At 43.6% G+C, this 10,685-nt stretch overlaps 1 non-coding gene across 1 annotated transcript; it reads left to right on the top strand.

The window, feature by feature from the left end:
- Window positions 1–231: 231 nt before the first annotated feature.
- trnah-gug (transfer RNA histidin (anticodon GUG)) lies at window positions 232–303 on the top strand. The gene has a single exon. It is a non-coding gene; the product is annotated as a tRNA-His (tRNA).
- The last annotated feature ends 10,382 nt before the right edge of the window (window positions 304–10,685 follow it).

Genomic DNA, 10,685 nt, shown 5'->3' with positions numbered 1-10,685 from the left:
GGCCACAGGGCTGGTGCGGGTTTTCCGGAGATGTTCCCTAAAGCGCTCTGCTTGGAGGTGCCCAGTCTCCCCAATGTACAGGAGAATGCACCGGGAGAAACGGATATAATAAATGATATTGGTGGATGTGCAGGTTATAAAAGCTGCACTGATATTGTGCATTTGCTGCTCTGCCTAACATTCCTTATGATACTGTACTTATTGCGAGCGCTTAGTGCGTGTTAGTGGGCTGCCGTGATCGTATAGTGGTTAGTACTCTGCGTTGTGGCCGCAGCAACCTCGGTTCAAATCCGAGTCGCGGCAGTAATTGCTCTATATGACCCAGTCTTTTGTGAAACACAAAGGAATCAGTTGTTTTAAAGTTTTGATTTTCTCCAAGGTGATTTTTTTTTCCTTCAAGCTCTGCTCGCTCACATCTCTGTGTTTCATATGTCAGAATTCAAATCCACCCGTTCTCAGAGATTTATTCCCTCCTACGATCACTAACCGAACTTTCCATCCCATAACCCCCATTTCATTAATTTGGAGATGGCGTTGTTGGACTATGGAGTACGAAGATATAAATGACCCAACACCAGGTTATGGTCTTACAGGTTTAATTGAAGCACTAGCTTTCAGAGAGCCGCTCTTTCATCATGTGTTTGCGGAGTCTTTTCCCATTTCACTAAGGCATTGTAAAGTCTAATACAGACTCTCACATTGATACCGATCAGTCTGTGTGGCTGGGGTCACTGTTGCTGGGTGAACGTGCCCCAACCCCAACATCGGGACCTGCGGACCATTTGATCCATTTGTTTACCACTGTTGTGAGATCAATACTCATGTAGTAGATTTTACTGATATGGACCCGAGATAATTCGGGCGGGGGGGGGGGTGTGGTCAAGCTCAGGAAAATGGCACGTGACAGTATCGGGGAAAAGCGACTTTATTGGATAAGATCAGTTTCACTGCTTTTCTGCAATGGCCGAGCGCTATTACCACTGAACATTGAACTGTTAATTCAGACACCAGGCACCTGGGTTTGACTCTGACCATGCTAGGTGGTAGAATTGGGATTCAGTAAATATCTGGAATTACGATCTAACAACTCCTATATATCCATGTTCAATAGTTGAAAAAAAACATCTGACGTCATTTAAGGAATGTAACAGCCATTCTTGCCTGCTCGGGCCTCCATGTGACTCCAGACTCACTACAATATGGTTGAGTTTCAACTATCCGCTGTGCAATTAGGGGTACCAATCAATACTGCCGAGTCAGCGACGCCCTCATACTGTAACAGAATAGAAAAAAAGTTCATTCGGCCCTAGCTAGATTACAGTGTGCAGTTCTGCAATTCAGAGTACTGCATGGATGTGATCGCACTGGGAACGTTGCAGTAGAGATTCACTGGGATATTGTCTGGGCTGAAGAGTTTCAGTTGTGAGGAGAGATTGGACAGACTGGGGTTGTTTGTCACCGAGCAGAGGAGATTGGAGAAGACATGACTGAGATGTACTAAATACTGAGGGATATGGATAGGATAGACTGAAAGAAGCTTTTGTTATTGATGGAGGGATCGAACACTGGGGCCAAAAGATTTCGGGAAAAGGCAGAAAGGTTTGAGTAGATTTGCGGAAATGGTCAGAGAGGCAGAAATCATTCTAACCTGAAAGAAAATCGAGATGTTAAATTGTGATGCCAAAACATGTAAAATTATGGGCTAAACGATGGAAAACTTGATTCAGGTCGTTAAGCAGTTGTGTTTGACAAGTGCTGCCACAACAGGCTGAAGGGCCTCCTTCGATGTTGTCATCCTCCACAGTATCGTGGTTAGTGTCCCCGTCTGTCACAGGGCTCACTACTCCGCTGGGGGCATCGTAAATGTTTTAAACCTGTCGCTCTGTTCCCCAGTGAAGGTTATTAATGCCTGGCCTTCCATTCTCGATGGGACATGTCACAGGAAGGACAGTGCTGTCTGAATCAGCTGGGGAAGGACTGCAGCTCCTGGAGAGATCGAGTGTCATGAAAGTGCAAACACGTAACTTCTGCAAACTGCACATTGTGTTTGTGTTGTAATGAAAACCATTATATAGAGTTGTTCCTGACTGATATGTTTATTTAAATCGGGAATCTGAGGAAGAAAACAAAGTAAACCCATTCAGATCTGAGTGCAGAAACATTTCCAGCAGCTTTGTGTACAATGAGGTTTTCCAGCATAGAACCGCGTTTGGATGCATTGAATTCGAGTTGGCGGGAGCGGCTTGCTTTCACTAGGTGGAGTTACCAGTGTGTATAGCCATTATACATGATTCAAATAGTGTTCAATGTGATGGTACATTTGCTCAGTGGTTCTCACTGCTCTTAAATCTGTAGGTTAGTTAGATTGGCCATGTTAAATTGCGCTGATGTGTCCAGGGAGTGAATTCAGTCAGTTAAGTGAATTAGCCATGGGTAACGCAGTGATAAGGTCAGCAGTCACACGATGCCAGGTTTTATTCCAGCAGGTTTATTTGTAATCACAAGCCAGAGGCCTGGAGGGATTGAGATGGGAGCTATGTCTGGTTGAGATGCTGTTCAGAGTCTCCCTACAGACTTGATTGTCTGAACTGTACTTCCTGCCTTGTAGGGAATATGTGATTCTTTCAGAGAGGACACTGCCAGCGTTTACTGGGCTGCTCAGACATTGGAGACGATGCTGACGGCGTTTAGTGGGGATGGAATTTTATTTATTTGTGTTTTGGAAAATTTGACACTGAACCAAGGAAAACCAAATGGAAGTTTTCCGGAGTATATGAGGTTTGGAGTCAGTAAATATGTGGTAAATTCACTCTTTCAAGTTCATAAATTTCTGCAAGTCAAGATTTCAAAACCATCGAAGTAGGACTAATAAATGATGGGAGCAGAATTTCTGTCACTCAGACAATCCGTTTCCAAAATATTTGGAAAAGCACATTTAGAGACACAGAAGCAGTGAGTTTCACCAGGAGAGAGACAGCCTGTGGCCAGGTAAAAGTGTAAAGGAGGGTGTAGGGGGTAGAAGGTGCGAGGAAACAATGTCTTATTTGGACTACTTCAGATGCAAATAAATATTGGAAGCGAATGCAGCTGAGTAAGATTCAGCAAAAAAAACCTCAGTTTTGAAAGATTTATATTAATATACCACATGCAGCATTATAAATGGAACAGAGCAGATTTTGTATATTGTCAAGGAAAGCTATTCCATAATGAATAGGAAGTGACCCGTCTCTTGGAGATCGATTTCCTGCTTTAATCCCATGCCTTAAAGATGGGAGGACGATCGCCATGATATTGGGTTCATTTGATACCCACTGAAATCTGCCAAAGTAACTGAGCATCAAAACTGGCATCTTGTTTTGTAGTTCAACCTTCTGTTTTTCTAATCAGCATTTTCTTGAAGCTGAAATAAATTCGGAGCAAAATTGAATGCAACATTAAACGTTCCAATCATATAAATCCAATTCACTTCCGATCATTGGAATGAACAGAGTGAAGTTACAGCAAAATTAATAAAATGAAACGAACAAAACTGCATTTCCGGGAATTTTACCCAGTTCAGGTTCAGCCATATGAGAAAGACCATCGAGCTAAAACATCACCTTCACTTCTCTCTCCGTATATACTTCTTCACGTGAGAGAGAAACTATCTGAAGAAATTATGCGTCAAGACTAAATGTGCGTGTGAATGTGACGGGAATTTCATGTTTGCTGGTTCATTCTGAGACAGTTCCGACTCGAAATAAATCAAGGACAAGGTATTCCTTCCAAGGACGAGGTCAATTGCTTGTATTTTGCTGGTATTATTATTCCACTGAAAGCAGAAACATCATTGTGTGGATTCGATTCGGCTCAGGGAATTTCTTATCCCCTAGGTGCACCAAATGTGATCTTGACGGGGTCACATGTGAGCCCGTTTGCAATGGGCTGAAGTCTCCCAGTGGTTCAGGCGACGGGTTGCTCTTCCATTGCTCATGTGTGGATTTGAATCCTTCTCTAGCTGTTATTTCCAGCATAAGCAGCTCTTGTTTTCCTTTGTGCCTCGCATCTTTAGGATACTTTGGGTGGAGAATCTTGCTCTTGCCCTTCATTGCAACGGAGATTTGTGATAAATCGATATCTCATCAAAGTCGAAGTAAAGCAATTTGATTCTGTTGTAAGTTACATTGGGATAATGAAAAGGAGTGCAAACGTTTCCTTCCTCCTTTCATTCCATCTTGACTTTCTATGAATTTACATCGAATGAAAGGGGAACAAAAAAGGAGAGATCGGGTGCAATTTTTGATCCAGTGGCATTGTGAATTTTAATGTAATACTCCACACAAAGTTCTGATCAGTATTTTAAACAGTCAATTGAATTGGAACCGCAGAAAACTTTTCCAATGAAACGAATCTTTCATTCTTTCACAAATTTTTGCTGTGTGAATCATACCACGATCCATCATCCAGCGTGGTCACCAAGTTGGCAACAATATTATATCCACCAATTTTCTTTAGCAATCACAACATCTGCACATACCCATCTGCGGTGTGTCCAGTGCCATTTGTTGTATCCAGGCCACAGCACATTTCCTGTCCATGACCTTATGAGCCTAGTTCCTGATCTGTCTGATCAGTTTGAGAAACCTTTTCTATCATTCATCCCATCCCCTCAGAATTCTAAAGGTATCAATAAAATAAGACGTTAGACCAAATTATGTAGGATTGGAAGTCGGCCATTCAGCCCATCGAGTCTGCTCCACCATTCAACGAACTCATGGCTGATCTGATAAGCCTCAACTCCATTCTCCAGCATTGCTTCGACAAAACTTCACCGTCTTTCTGGTTAAATATCTGTCTGGCATAATTTGAAAATACACAACACCTCAGCCTCAATAACAATTTCGGCAAGGAGTTCCACCGATTCACTGGCCCCTGAGCAAAGAAATTACTCCTCATTTTTGAATTAGGTAATATCTAATTCTGAGTTCATGTCCTCTGGTGCTCTCCTCATACAAGAGGGTGAACCACCTGCCCGTAACTACCCTGTCAAGATCCCATGAATATTGAACGTTTATAAATGTTATTATGTGATTATAGAGCTCCCCGCCATCTCCTTTGTTTCAAGGAGAATAATCCCAGCCTAACCAATCATTCCACGAAGCTCCATTTTCTCCAGTGTTGACAACATGTTCATTAATCTCTGCTGTCCCCTGCAGCATCCTTACATATTATTACAGCAGGAGGAGACATTTATGCGAAGAAACGGTTGAAATTTCAAGCACAGATGGGAATTGGAACTTGAAATCGGACAGCGAATGGAATCAAATTGGTCCACACAAGGAGGAAATAGAATAATGATCACTCTGACAAATGAGAATTTAATCATATCTCATTGACATTCAATAACTTTACTGTAAACAAATTACCCCGTGTAATCGTCCACAGTGCTATTATTTCAGGGGAAAAGCTTATTGAAACTGGCTACATAAATACTTTGACAACAATAACATGTTCTTGAGACATTTTTTGATTATAAACTCAACTCATTGTTCTGTGAATCCTACATCGTTTGCAAGGCACAAAAGAGACATGGAATGTAACTCTCTCCATTTACCTCGATGGGTATAACTTCAATAACATTTAAGGAACTGGACACCGTCCACAACAATGCAGACACTTGAGTGTACCCTCTTCAACACCTGCAATATTCATTCCCTTCACCGTTAAGGCATAATTGCAGCAGAGTGCACCACTATAAGATGCACTGGAGTAAGTCATTCGGGCATTTTGACAACCTTCAAAGCTCAACAGCTATACTGACTATATAACAAGGTTGGAAGATGCAACGAAACGCCACCATTTTCAAGTTCCCCTCCAAGGCCCATAGCACCCTGACTTTGAAACGTATCAGTGAGAAACTCATTGGTGAAACGGTCTTGATGGGCAAAGTTGCATACTTCAGCCTTCCAACTTTTATCTTACAATTTTAAGAAAAATGTTTATTTATGATGTGACCAGAATGGTGCTCAGTTCTTTAGCTGTTCCCTAAACTGGTGGTTTCTAAAGTTCTGCTATCATCCACAGTCTGTGGTCAACAATAGAAAATATCTGAAAATCTTCTCAATCAACTGACTCCCCTCGTGATTAGAGTGGTGTTGGAGAAGTACAGCAGGTCCGGCAGCATCTGAGGAGCAGAAAAAATGGACGTTTCAGGCAAAAGCCCTTCATCAGGAATAAGACTGGGAGCACATGGGATGGAGAGACAAATGGGAAGGAGGTGGGGCTGGGGAGAAGGTAGCTGAGAGTGCTGTAAGTGGATACAGGCGTGGGGTGAACATGATATGTCAGAGAAGTAGGTGGAGTGGACAGGTGGGAATCAAGATGCACGGGGGGACAAGTCAGGCGGATGGTGTTGAGCTGGAAGGTGGGAACTGGGGTAAGGTAGCGGAGGGGAAATGAGGCAACGGGTGAAGTCAAAATTGATGCCATGGGGTGGAAGAGTCCCGAGGCGGATGATAAGGCTTTCTTCCTCCAGGCATCGGGTCGTGAGGCAGTGGCGATACAGGAGGCCCAGGACCTGCATGTCCTCGGGAGAGTGGGAGGGGGAGTTGAAATGTTTGGCCATGGGGCACTGGGGTTGATTCTTGCGGTTATCCTGGAGATATCCTCTGAAGTGTTGTGTGAGGACACATCTCCTCTCTCCAACTTAGAGGAGACCGCATCGGCAGGACCGGATACAAGAAATGGCATGTGTGGAAGTGCAGGAGAAACTTTGATTGATGTGGAAGCCTCCATTAGAGCCTTGGACAGAGGTGAGGAGGTAGATGTGGGTGCAGGTTTTGCAATTCCTGCAGTGACAGGGGAATTTATATTTCCCTCCATACCCCTATCCACTTTTCACAAAGACTGTTTCCTCCACGACTACCTAGTCAAGTCCAGGCCCTCCAATGACCCACCCTCCCCTCACGGCACCTTCCCCTTCCACCACAGGAATTGCAAAACCTTCACGCACATCTTCCCTCTCACATCCTTCCAAGGCTCCAATGAGCCTTCCACATCCATCAAATGTGCATGTGTACTTCCACACATGTCATTTACTGCATCTGTTGCTCGCGATGCGGTCTCCTCTACATTGGCGCCAACAGACACATTCTCGGAGAGCGCTTCAGAGAACATTTCCAGGGAACCCGCAACATTCAACTCCAACGCCCCATGAGCAAAAACATCAATTACCACGTCCCCCGACTCTCCCAAGGACATACAGTTCCTGGGTCTCCTCCACCACCATTCCCTCACCACCAGATGCCAGATCTTCCACCTCGGGACCCTCAACTCTAGGGAATCAACGTGGTCTTCACCAGTTTCCTCATCTCCCCACGGCCACCTTATCCGAGTTCCAACTTTCTATTTTGGCACCATCCTACTGACCTGTCCCACCTGTCTATCTTCCTTTACACCTATCCGTTCCACCCTCTTCTCCGATTTATCACCTTTAACCCCATCTCTATCCACCTCTTGCACTCTCAGCTAAATTCTTCCCTGACCCAGTCCTCCCGTTTATCTCTCCATCCTCGAGGCTCCCAGCTTTATTCCTGATGAAGGGCGTTTGCCCGAAACGTTTTTTGTTTCTGCAACTCGGATGCTGCCTGACGTGCTGTGCTTCTTCAGCACCACTCTAGTCTTCATTCTGATTTCCAGCACCTGCAGTACGGACTTCCGTCCATCTGATTCCCCTGTCTATTGATCTTGAATAGGCCGTTGCTAAATTTCCAGCATCATTTCCCTGCTCTCATATTCCCACCTGCTGTCAAGAACAGAAAGTATCTCCAACCCATCGAGACCACTTGATACCTTGTCCAATCACCTTCAAACATTCTGAATGCCTACTCCAATTTCTCTTTTGTTACTGTTAACAGTCACACTTTTATCATTGTTCCTTCCCAAATTCATTATCACCCACTTCACTGGATTGAATTCCTTTCAGCACATTTTCTTGCCAATTGTTTCCAATTTCCCTGCAGTCTGTGGCTTTCCTCCTCATGGTTAACGACATGACTAATTGTTACATGATTTACAAACTGCTAAATGATGGCCACGACAAATAATTAAAAATCGTTGACCTATATGAGAAAAGAATAGAACTCATAGAAGCCATAGCTCATAAGCTTGCAGAGGACTCCAGAATTGGAGACTGTAAAGAAGGTGATCTAAGATTCCAGAAGGATCTTAATCCATTGCGTCTTTGGGCTGAAAAATGTCACATGAAGTTCAATCTGGATAAATGGAAGGTATTGCATTTTGCTACATCAAATAAGAGTAGGCCTTATACAATTAATGATCGGGTGTTGCATCGTGTTGTGGAACACGGAGGCCAGTTTGCAAGTACATAATTCATTTTAGTTTGCTTCATATATAGACAGAATGATAAAAAAAAATGTCATCTTGCCTTCGTTGATCTGTCCTTTGAGCGTATGAGTTGGTCCGTTATGTTGAAGTTGGATAGGACATTGGGTGATGCGTCTTCTGGAATACTGTGTCCAGTTCTTGCCGTCCAGTAAAAGCAAGGAAATTATTCGGCTGGAGTAGGTTTATAAGAGGTATACCAGCGTATGGCTAGTGGGGAAGGTTTGCGTTATAACGAAATACTGGATAGGCTGAGACTACTTTCACTCGAGCACTGGAGTTTGAAAGGCGACCTGATAGAAATTTATAAATTATTGAGAGTCTGTCTGGAGTTTACTGTAACTGTCTTTTCTCCAAGGAGGGGGCACTTTAAGACGAGAGGGCAAAAGTTTAAAGATAAATAGGGGTTTAAAATAAGACATGAGAGGCTTTTTGAACAGAGGATAGTTTATGTGTGCAATTCACTTCCTGAGGCAGTGATGAATGAAAGTACATTCACAACATTTACAGGATATTTGGATCGATAAATAAATTGGAAAGTTTCAGTGGGATTAACAAAAGCTATTCATTCATGTGTAGTACATAATTTATTGCCCAGAGATAAGTTCAGAATCAACCACGATATTATGGATTTGGAGTCACATTCCAGCCAGACCAGATAGGTATGGCAGCTTCCTTCCCTATCAGGCATTAGTGAATCAGATCTACAACAACTGATTCAACATCATCATTAGAATCTAGGTATTTGTTTAAATAAAATTCCAGCATCTGCCTTGCCAGGGTTTGAACCCGTGTCCACAGAATTATATCTGGACATTCATGTTAACAATGCAGTAATAATATCTCAAGGGCATTATTAACCCTCAGCAGTTACAAGAGCCATCAGATGCGACTCGTTTAGTTTGGCATTATGTTCAGTATGAGCTGGTAGGAGTGAAAGGCCTGTTTTCATGCTGTGCGAGTCTATGACTTTCGCGCTATGAAACTGGCAGCTGGTTTGGATTAACAGCAGCGTTGACTGTTTAATTGATCTCCTTCTGGGATATGTAATCTTTCTGGTAAATCTGGAGGTTCTTCTGCTCATTGAGCCCGTCCCACACACGAGATTGTTGAATAGTCTGTCCCCAGTTTGACTGAGTAGATGAGTTTCCACTTCAGCAGATAATTGAATCCCGCATTACGCTGGTTTCTCTGTGATATCGGTGTCTTTGTATCTACCCAGGATGAACGATTGGTTCAGATCATGTCCACGCAGATGCAAGTCCCGTTGTCAATGTTGTGAATACGTATTTATTCTTCCTGATATACCCACAGGGTGTGAACGTCGCTGGTCAGGACAGCATTTGTTGTTCATCCTGATTCGCTGATGCCTCGCTGCACGGGAGACATGGATTCGATCCCAGTCTCGTGTGACTGTGTGCAGTTTGCACATTCTCTCTTTGCTTGTGTGAGTTTCCTCCCACAGTCTGAAGGTGTGCAGGTTACTGGGATCAGCCATGGGAAATGAAGGGGAACGGAATAGGTATGGAGTGTGGGTATGAAGGTATGTGCTTCAGAGGGATGGTGTGGACAGGAATGGGCCGATTGGCCTACTTTCCCACACGGTCCTCATTCTCGGATTAAGGGTCAGCTATTTTGTTCAGGTCCTGGAGACACAAGTCGGCAGGATTGGGTAAAGACGGTAGCATCCCCTGTGTAAGGGACATGCATGAATAGGATTGCAGGAAATAAAAGGCATGTTCTCTGTTCCTGAGATCAGGCTTTCATTCCGGGTTTTATTCATCGAACTTTAACATTACCAGTTCCGTGTGTGAGTGCCCAAGGATGAGTAGTTTATTATATAACCACAACACCACCTTCTCCAGGTTGCAGTAATTATTGGGAACAAGAAGCTGATTCTGATGCGAACAAAAGCAGATGCCAATGTCAAAACCAATGATCCAAATACGAAAATGAAATTTCGAACCTTGCCACCCCAAACTTAAAGTCTCCACACGCTTTGGATGCGCCAATCGGCTGTCTTAGCAACATGTACTGATTATGGTCATAATATTATAAATGGGGGCAAGTATTCCCTTCTGCCCCGCTTTTGACCAGGAGCTGTCCCAACCTCGGAAATATATGCTCCTCTCTCCTGGCATTCCATCCCAGTTTCCAATTGGATCTTCGTCCATGCTTCACACAGTTTCTCTGATTCCGGGTCTGGAACTGGGATTATGTGTGATTGCATTCAGCAATTGGTCCTGCCTTGTGTGGGCAAAGTGATGAAGTAGCCGATGTTCAAATATAATGCTCTTGAACCA

The sequence above is a fragment of the Chiloscyllium punctatum genome, chromosome 31, assembly GCF_047496795.1.
Source record: "Chiloscyllium punctatum isolate Juve2018m chromosome 31, sChiPun1.3, whole genome shotgun sequence".
Taxonomy (NCBI): domain Eukaryota; kingdom Metazoa; phylum Chordata; class Chondrichthyes; order Orectolobiformes; family Hemiscylliidae; genus Chiloscyllium; species Chiloscyllium punctatum.
The sequence above is the reverse complement of the archived record's forward strand: the minus strand, read 5'-3'. Positions and strand labels throughout refer to the sequence as shown.